The 10,358-nt window shown below is 45.0% G+C and overlaps 1 long non-coding RNA gene across 1 annotated transcript; it reads right to left on the bottom strand.

Moving 5' to 3' along the window:
* Nucleotides 1-4,996: 4,996 nt before the first annotated feature.
* Nucleotides 4,997-5,715, bottom strand: LOC135373005 (uncharacterized). Its single transcript, XR_010416211.1, has 3 exons — nt 5,701-5,715; nt 5,477-5,599; nt 4,997-5,078 (listed from the first exon to the last, which is right to left on the bottom strand). It is a non-coding gene; the product is annotated as an uncharacterized LOC135373005 (long non-coding RNA).
* Nucleotides 5,716-10,358: the final 4,643 nt, after the last annotated feature.

The following is a 10,358-nucleotide window of genomic DNA, read 5'->3' as shown; positions in this document are numbered from 1 at the left end:
CTGGAACATTGCAGACGAATCATCAATGCAGGTTGCCCCACGCCTGACGGAACCTTATGATTTTATGGACCTTTTTCCTTTGATGTTCTTCTCTGTAAAGGCACACGATCAGTTACAAATATAACAACACTTTAAACCTCCATCTTTCAATCGTTTTACCCCTGTACCTTTAGTAAAATGACTCTTGGCTGCATTTCTTCTCTCCATGCCTGAAAATCTGAAATCAGTAAAAATAAGCAATGTCCTCAGTTTCAACGCAATCCTCATGTGTTTCGTAATTTTGTTGCTCCAGTTAAGAATACAGTATGATAATTCTAAGTAGAAACACAAATGCAAAATAATAGGAATCATTAAGCACAACGAAAGATTACTGGCCGAAACCACGATATTTCTTACTCATATACCGCGACTTCGGTGTTAAGATAGAACAGGTGACAACAGTCCGATTACACAGATTTTACGAACACGTCACCAGAATTAGTCCAACTGGGCACTATGGGTGTACATTACGCACCAGTCTACCGGTTTATGCCACTGAATCATTTGCTACAACACATGCAAAATAAGAGCGTTGAACGTGAATGGTGTGTAGCATGAGACGTACTTACCAGCTTCAGAATTGCACTCGTGCGTCTTAATTCACTTGGAAGTTATGTACATACACCTGGTACTGCTGCTGCCTGAACTGAGAGGGTGCAGCTGAGAAAAAGTGGACTGGCACTTGTTGCATCTGTAGTAACAGAGCGGCCCATTTTACAATTTTGTACAGACGCCCTCACCTTTTGAACCGCGAGCATGAAACTCGCAGGCGTTGCTGAAACGTTCCCTCACCTGTTGAACATCGACGGACGAGCGGGACATCCAGCGAGGAACTTGAACGGAATATTTGGAAAAGCTGCTTCACCACTCAAGCCATGCTCAAGCAGCCCAAGCCAGCAAACTGCGTGTTTGGCTCACTGAGGTTACCGAAGAGCTACGTTTCCTTGAGGTGTGAAACAAAGCTTGATAAAATGAATCAACCAAGTTGTGTGATCTAACTGGCCAATACTGAGTAGATTTACAATATAGATTTGCAATATCTTGAGGACTTTTGCTCTCTTGTAACAAATGCTAAATAAATGCAATCAAGCATACATTGGAACTCATTTGATGAGGCAAGACACGTGAACATACAAACATATGTGATTGTGCTAGTTATTTTCACGCACATAGTATGATCTTCTGAATTCCCAGTAGCTGTTCGAACACATAGCTCCTTTCACATAGCTGCACCCGTTTTAACTCCTTGCATCTTTGTTGAGACAAAGCGGAGTTGTTTGGCATTTTTGTTCCGCAGTATCACAGCAGGTTTAGCACTGCATAGCCAAGATCGTACCTTTACTAGTGCATCTGGGAGGTCCCCATAGAACCTCCCATAATATTTTCTGGCTACCGCACGGATAGCCAACACTAGCATGAGACAAAGTAGAAGCCACCTTGAATATACAAGGCGTACTGATGTGCATGAAAATTTTTTAAATGACTGAGCATTGTATGCGAATTACATTATCAGAATGTTGATGAGAGTCATGTACCCCGGCCACCATATTTTTGATGATAACGAAAGTCTGCAATTGAGCTGGTGTGATGGCAATATATTTTTCCTTTAATCTAATTAAATAATTACGCGTTATATATAGTCATGAAGAGTTTGCTGATGGTTGTTGGAAGGGTGTACATTTCCTTAGATAAATCATTCACAAGAATACACACAGCGGCTTTGAGCTCACCAAGGTTTTATGCAATGCCAACTGATGTTAGTATTTTCATGGTAAAAAGCATCTGTTGCAGCTGAAGAAAACAATACCATCAGTCAGGGGCAGTTGTCTCGTTATATTGCAAGACAGTACTCAGTACTGGAGAGATATAAACACACGGAATAAAACAAACTGCCTAGTGCAGTGAGTGGAAAGTTTATTTCACTTCTTATTGGCAGAATATTAACACAATTTTTTCTACAAGATTTCTCAGGTCAGAGCACTTTATAGGATATACAAATTGCCAATTATGTGTGTTATGTGTATGTATATCACCACACTTAAATGTATTTACCTGCTGTAATATACCCCAGACCAAGCTCAAAATGGGGCATATTGTCTTCAGTTGTCAGTGCAGGAGAGCATGCATGGCTGTAAAGTGTTTCACCTGAACCATTACCCAAAATGTATGAAGTGGCAGTACACAACTATCACATAGAATGACCCATCTGTGGTGCTATGTGTAGAATCTATGCACACTTTTCTTTTGATGTTAACATTGCCTTGAGTTTGAGGGAAAGCACAGGACGAACACAGGACGAGACGAACACAAACACACGAACCAGCAAAGAAGCTTTAATACACGAAGTGAAGGAGAGACGGGTAAAAAGAAAGTGTACACTTCGGCATTAACATCAAGTCAACACCAGCTAGCTTTCCTGCTCCTCCTGTGTTCATCACACTTTTGTTGGTGCCCAAATGCCTTAACAGCTGTTTTTGCATGCCTGTCATGAGAACTAGCAAGAAATCCTCATCTTGCAACAAGTCAGTATTTCCTCGTTGAAAGACAGTAGGATCATCCTTCTTGCCTTTGTGTGTGAGGGAAAGCACTGGACTGTTTGTTTGGGCTCTGATAGAACTGACCAACAAGGCAACACTGGTTTGGTTGTCGTCGTGTTTCCTCTCACTGTAACATATATTATAGTCCCTCATGGTGATGTACAGGTACTGCCTTGTAGTGAGGTGAATTGGATCCTTTGAAACGTGCCATCCAGCACACCCCGAATACTGAGCTGCATAGTACGCTGAGTGCAATGCCGTCACGTAGTTTCCCTAACATAAACAAATAGTTTCTGGAAGGTAAAAAAGGACATTCCAGTACAACATAGTGTTTTACAAGTGCCTGTACGCCCGCAGCACATTGTTGCCATTGCGGCTTCTCCCGTACCTGTTTTTTTTTTCTTTTTTTAAGGAGTAGCAAGCTGGCACTTGCTTGGCTGACATCTCCTTTTGTGTGAATAAACATATACCCCCCGTGCATGGGCTGCCTCTATTACATCGTCCTCTGTTTTTGTAAGTGGGGTGTAGGACAGCCCCAAAATCATGTGCATATGATGTCGGCACAGGAAGGACATTCCCCCACGGCGTCAGTCGTGACGTTGCCCTCGTGGTCGCAACATCGCCTAGTTGCATAAATGTTGAGTGTATTGTCTCAATCCCAATCTCGACAATCTTGATAGTTCATTGAGTGCGCTCCCACTAGCCCACACGAGCACACAAGGGAAGGAGCCAAAGCGTCCGAGACAGCATGAGACAGAGTATGAGACAGCTACTTAACTTTTATGCAGAAGACTCTCAGAATGTGGCTCTATAGACTTCAGAGATGGATGAAACATGCAGCGGACACTGACACCTGATGTACTCGTATGTGGAAGGCACGCACATGCTAGGGGTCACGTGAAAAGAGAAACATTTTATTTCAGAGTCGATACATTGCGAGGTAACATAGCATGTGCGCGGCAAGCACGGAGTTCAAAACCCTCCTGGTTGCTTGATTCCGTAGAACCCCGACTAAGATGGCAATCGTTGCTCGAACTGCATCTCGAAATACGGGGGTGTCCTGAAGGGAAGCATGGTAACTGAATAATTAGCAAAAGAGCTTCATTTGCGCTTGCGTTGGTGACTCACACGCTATTCTGAAATTTCCTAATAGGGATTCTGCAGGTCATAAATATAAGTGGTCAGTTTAGATCACGACACATTAAAAAAGATAAGTGAAGACAAACGAAATCCAGAACGTAATCGGAAAAAACAGCGCAATGAAGTAAGAAGAAAAACAGGCCGCAAAAGCCTTCATTCTCGGGAGCTACTGAAAAACCTTTGAATTTCTCTCCATCGCTGAAACTTGCGATTATGGATGTCAAAGAATTATGGCGCACAGATGCACTGGTGAAGGACGTTCATTACGCGAATACGCGTCGTACTCGTGGTGCAGACGCACGGATGTGATTGTCTGCTTGGCAACAATTTCACCTGCATAAAGTCAAGTATTTCCTAATGCTTTAGGCAAAGCAAGGTGGTTTCCGAAAGTGTGCTCGCGTTCGACAGAGGGGCAGAGACACAGAGACAATGCGGCACACTTTGCTCCAATTTATCCTACAGCCTCCCTGTATATTCACATGATTTCACTGCGTTCGTCTTTCCGAAAAGAAAACAAGCCCCAAAGAACTTACCGATACGCCCGTGCTTCACTGAAGGATGCTCTTACATGATGCACCAATCCTGCCGTGCACACGGATGTGAACGGTGTGACCTCATATATGTCAGGCACTAGCATAGGTCATACGCACAGATTCCTCGAGATGTTCCAGTAACATCAACGTCTGAGTCGTCAGAGTATTCCCTAAAGCGAGTTAATTAAGCCACTTTAGCAGAAACAAACCGGACGCGAGAAACCTCGTGCGCGTCCTCGCTTGAACTGGCCAAAGACTTGCCCATTGTTGGTAGCTGAATGAGAAAACATAGGATTCGACGCATTCAAACACCGAAAATATCACGTCATTTGTCACGGGCAACGGCCGCAGCTGTGGCAAGTGTCACAACTCCACTGTTCAAACGCCCTCCCATAGGCTTCAGTAATCGTCTACGACACCCCAGCCACTTCGGTGGCAACAAAAACGCGTTTCCGGTACCTGTATATGGGCAAAGTTCGCTCTGTGACACATTCCAAATCCAAGTTTGGGCTCGCCCAAAAGTGTCACACCAATTTCACGTGTCACTAAAGTGTCACCGTTTTTAGAGTGTAGGAAGCTTGGAAGACAAACGAGACCTTGCCAGTCTGGAACAATGCAGACGAATCATCAATGCAGGTTGCCCCATACCTGACGGAACCTTATGATTTTATGGACCTTTTTCCTTTGACGTTCTTCTGTGTAAAAGCACCCGATCAGTTACAAATATAACAACGCTTTAAACCTCCATCTTTCAATCTTTTTACCCCTGTGCCTTTAGTACAATGACTCTTGGCTGCATCCTGCATTTCTTCTCTCCATGCCTGAAAATCTGAAATCAGTAAAAATAAGCAATGTCCTGAGTTTCAACACAATCCTCATGTGTTTGGTAATTTTGTTGCTCCAGTTAAGAATAGAATGATAATTCTGAGTAAAAACACAAATACAAAATAATAGGAATCATTAAGCACAACGAAAGATTACTGATAATTGTCGAAACCACGATATTTCTTACTCATATACCGACTTCGGTGTTAAGATGGAACAGGTGACAATTAGACAGTCCGATTACACAGATTTCACGAACACGTCACCAGAATTAGTGCAACTTGGCACTATGGGTGTACATTACGCACCAGTCTGCCGGTTTATGCCACTGAATTACTTGCTACAACACATGCAAAATAAGAGCGCTGAACGCGAATGGTGTGTAGCATGAGACGTACTTACCAGCTTCAGAATTGCACTCGTGCGTCTTTCACTTGGAAGTTGTGTACCTACATTCACCTGGTGCTGTTGCTGCCTGGACTGAGAAGGTGCAGCTGAGAAAAAGTGGACTGGCACTTGCTGCATCTGTAGTAACAGAGCGGCCCATTTTACAATTTTGTACAGACGCCCTCACCTTTTGAACCGGGAGCATGAAACTCGCAGGCGTTGCTGAAACGTTCCCTCACCTGTTGAACATCGACGGACGAGCGAGACATCCAGCGAGGAACTTGAACGGAATATTTGGCAAAGTTGCTTCACCGCTACCACAAACCACAAACACAAATCTCATCCTCAAGCAAACAAACCGCTGTGTGCTAGCGCATGCGCGGGCGAAGCGAGCAGACGGCACGGCGGCAGCAAAAAGAGACACGTGACATCCCTTCTAGCGCATGCGCAGCGCAACTGATTTTCCTCTCCCGAAGGCCAAGTATCTCCGTGGGGTCAACGTCCACCAGCTATAGTCCACCGGTGACATCACGCTGTGAAGGTCGTCAAGGGAAAGGAGCATGTGAGCGCTGGGCTCCTTGGAGGGCTCATCAGGACGTCACGAGCTCTTGCTCAGTACAAGGTCGTTGCTTGCTCCATGAGGTTCTCTCCCTCTCTCTTGCAATTGATAATTTGTTGCTTTATGCCGTGAGACAACAATGATCATAAGCAATGCCACAGCCTGTGCATACTGCCGTATTCTCGCTCAGCCCTGCTTCGAGGGACCCTACCAGTAGCATTGGCAATGCATAAGCAACTTGTACAACTTGTACCCTGCCCTCCTCGGCCGGAATCGAATCCACAACCTGACGCCAAACATCGGAGCGTTTTTAGTGAGGGTGTCACGGGTAGATTTGGTCACACAAAGTACAATGGCTATTCCCTGCAATCTAACCCTGCTTGTGTCCTCGCATTCCAAATTGGCTATCGCATAAGGATCACGTCCAGGCACACGTATGCCAGGATTGTATGTCGAAAGTAAAGGAGGAGCCACTACAAGACCTCACAGTATGACCGAGACAGCACTGTTTCAATAGAGAAATCAGCAGCAACAAATCGTTGGATGTTATATTTTCTCAATTCACACAGTTTCAGAGACTGTTTCTCTCAATCACTCACAGGTTAGAGCACAGGTCAGGCTTTTGCGCAGTGCTTCAGGGGTAATGATGCATATTCTTTCACATTGTATTAGGCCGGGAAGTGGCCCAAATAAGTGGGGAAGCACACTAACTGCACGGGTAAAGTTTTCGACGGTTTAGACAGGAGTCAGATAAACCCTCGTCATTTCGGACACTGGCCGATTGACAAACGCGTATAGGATCGCGCAATGCTTTACAGATGATTGTCTCATCAAATACGGCGATCATATATAGACCCTTTTCACTGACCTCATTCCGTCCGCCATACTTTTGTGTTCGGACGTGCTCGCACCACAGTTAATGCTGGTAGCGTGCACGCACCATGCACAAAAGTATGGCTGCCACAAGCAGAGGGAAAGGCTATGCCGTCTGCGAAAGTGACGTCAGATGAAAAGAGTCTATACTACACCGCAATGTATTTTATGTGACATAAATTATACATCAAAGCATGCGGCAACATCTCCACTTGTTATCGCTTAAGCCACCCGACATTTCCTTGCCTTCCTATTCACCCTGTTCTGAACCCCTTAGCTGGTGTATGTACAAGTGGAAAGAACTTGGGCGATAATGTGCCTACTAGTGTTCGGAGTCACGTCATAACTCCTGCTTATTACTCACTATTTTCAAGAAACAAGACTCCATGTCTGAATTGAAGGAAGTGGGTTTTGGAAACCCACTACTTGCTTTAGCCTGTATAGCCTGTGTGGGCACATCTCGCATTGGTTTTATTGTACACAACGTCAAATCAGGGTAATGAAATTTATTCATATGTAAATAGCTTGTTGAATGCCAGTACTCAATAACAAGCAATGGAAGAACGTCGTTAATGTTGGAAGTAAGAACGACAAAATAAAAACTGCGATAAAATGAACATTACAGTGTCCATGTTCCCCGGATATTCACCAGCGGGAACGTGTGAAAGAGCGGGTAGTCAGAGAACGATACTGGTGCTCGAATATCTGAAAAAAAAAAAAAAAAGAAACTATAAATTATGGAACACCTTCGTTGGTAGCGGACACACAAAACTTTTCTCAAGATGAAGGAAAGAGCAGCGGCGTTCGGCATGTATCATGATACCTCATAACAGAGAGAGATGACGTATTTCTGGAAGTGATAAAGATTAGTGATCCTGATATTACGGGGGTAACCCTGGATGCTAATCACAACAGGACGGTATACTCGGAGAACAAGAACATTCAAAACAGGGACAAAACACAATCCCTGTTTTGAATGCTCCTTGTTCCCTGAGTCATGTACCAACAAGCCCATCAAGCTGCTCTAGGACGGTATACTGTCCGTGTAGCATAAAAGGTGGTGGCTATTTCCGAGTGATCTGCCTGCCCATCTGGCAGCACATGTTGCTCGGGGGGGGGGGAGGTCTTGGACAGACTTCATAGTGAACTATGCTCACATTTGTCTTAAATTGTTTGAGGAAAGCCCAGCCTGCACTGGGATTCGAACCCGGGTCACTTCCCAGGGTCTGCATGGTATGCCAGCATAAAAGGGCACCTCACATTCTAACACATAGTGAGCCCCAGCTCCAGGGGGGTCACTGCAGGTTCAGCAGCGCTCGCGAATTGGCTCGGATTTGATCCCGTTTGGTTCTGCTGAAGCCATCTTCCAAAATTTGGACGGCTTTGGTAGTAGGGGACCTGCTCCTGAGCGCTAAAGTCATGATAGTTCTTTTTTTTTCTTTGTCAATGTGTACTTTGCGAACTTGGCTTCTCTGCGGTAGCGTCGATGAAAACCAAGTACAGGCCAAAACAAAAATTTCAGCATGAGTATGGCAAGGATTTTTGTGACTTCTGAGCGTGTATCACGATGGTCAGTCTTTCGTGCCCAAGACTTCATACATAGCGCACCAGTGTATCATTGCACCGTGCGTCAAGCGCAGTTATGTTGGGTTGTACAATAATGGGACGTAAAAAAATCCTGCAGCCAAAATTTTAGCAACCTTCCACAATGTCCCAAAACGGAAGATAAGCTGGTGACCTTTCCTTGGACCGCATTGAGACGCTGCCTTTAACACAACATTCCAAAACTCCAACTCGTCCGTTCGTCGTAATCATATCTGCGAAGCGTGACGTATCAGCACGCCCACATTTTTTTCTCTCCCCCCCATATCTGCCATGGATTGCTTCAATATCACCCATCGCAGGAACTCCCAGGCGCTCTCAGGTGCTCTGTGCACATGGGGTCACGCGGCCGCGGGGGCACGAGAAGGTCTGCAGCGAGCGAGCCAAGCCACCTATCGGCAGGCCCGTTGTCATTACCCGGTTTCAGTCGCCGTTCAGAACACCACTCATTCTAGCTCACCATACTTGCATTTTCAGACGTACCGCTCCGCGTGGCCGAAGCAACGCACATCGTCAAACAACTCTATAACATGCACCTCAAGGTGGTGCTCGAGGAGCAAGGTGGTAGCTTAGAAAAGACTATTTAGATTTAGGTGGATCTGGTGGTAATGAACCTTTCAGGTTACTCACTCGTAGCAGTTTTGTTTGTAGATTCGTTATGTGTGTACCAAGCCCAGTAAACCAGACTTTTACCTGTATCATATCATTCCGGAAATTTTACACCCGAATTGGGTGCTCCTGTTTTCCACCCAAGTTTTATCCCCGATTTTTGCAAAAAATGCTTCCCAAACACCTCAGAGAATACTTATGATTGGTCACAAACCAGAACTAAGTGCTTTTTCATCATCCATGTAGGAAATCATGTAAAGGGTTCCACCAGGATTTTCACCATGTAAAGGGTAAATCCAGGCTCTAGTGATTGCTAACAGCAACATGCCTTTAGGTCTTAGAAAGAGCTAAGAAGGGTTAAGTTGAGACTTGAGAAGGTTAAGTTTCAAGAGGTTAAGGTTAGATATTGTGCTGTCTAAGTGAAGGCCCTGGGGGAACACACCGTTCACATGGGAAGTCTGCCTCTCACTCAGAAATAGTGAAACATTTGCAGCAACATAGCAATTGTGTTCCTTCCTGGGACATGACCACTGTCGTAAAGATAGAACTAGACGACTTCAGGTTGGTTTTACCCCCAAATTCACACAGGTGACTCAACAAGAAGCCACATCTTCACTTTTACAAGTCAGGACACGTTAGTGTCAGGACACGTTAGTGTTACACCTGTCGTCTGGCACCAACACTTGTGCAAAGGCCCTGTACACAAATTGATGACACATCAGCTCATGTGAAGCCAAGCAAAGGCAAGATTCATAGTGTCATATAGCTTCCGGAAGCTGCTAGAGTACTAGAGTGTTACCCAAGTTAGGTTCAAGGCAGCCTGAGCACCGACTTGAAATTTTTCACCAAGCATGTAGTCAAGCTCGCTGCATAAGAACGCTTCAAGCCGATCAGGGGTCCTGAAATGCATTGACGCTCTTCCAAGGCAGCTGCAAGTCGTGTTGAGATTCACATCTGTGAATTCAGGGTTTACAGCCCAAAGTTCAATTTTTCTTTCCGTACATATGGAAGATTTTGGTTGGCTGCAGTATTAGAGAGGGTCAGTATGACAAAATCAAAACAACAGGAAAATGAGTGAGCACTACGGAGCACCTGTTCGGAGGGAACCATAGTTATCGGCATGAAGTTATCTTGGAATGACACCACAGTGCATTCGTCGCAGACGTGCTGCTGTGTAATTTCAAGAGGGATAACTTCACGACGATAACCACAGTTCCTTCAGAGGAGGTGGGCTCATAGCACTTTCTAATTTTC

The sequence above is a fragment of the Ornithodoros turicata genome, unplaced genomic scaffold, assembly GCF_037126465.1.
Source record: "Ornithodoros turicata isolate Travis unplaced genomic scaffold, ASM3712646v1 Chromosome171, whole genome shotgun sequence".
Classification (NCBI taxonomy): domain Eukaryota; kingdom Metazoa; phylum Arthropoda; class Arachnida; order Ixodida; family Argasidae; genus Ornithodoros; species Ornithodoros turicata.
This window is presented reverse-complemented; position numbering and strand designations above follow the sequence as displayed.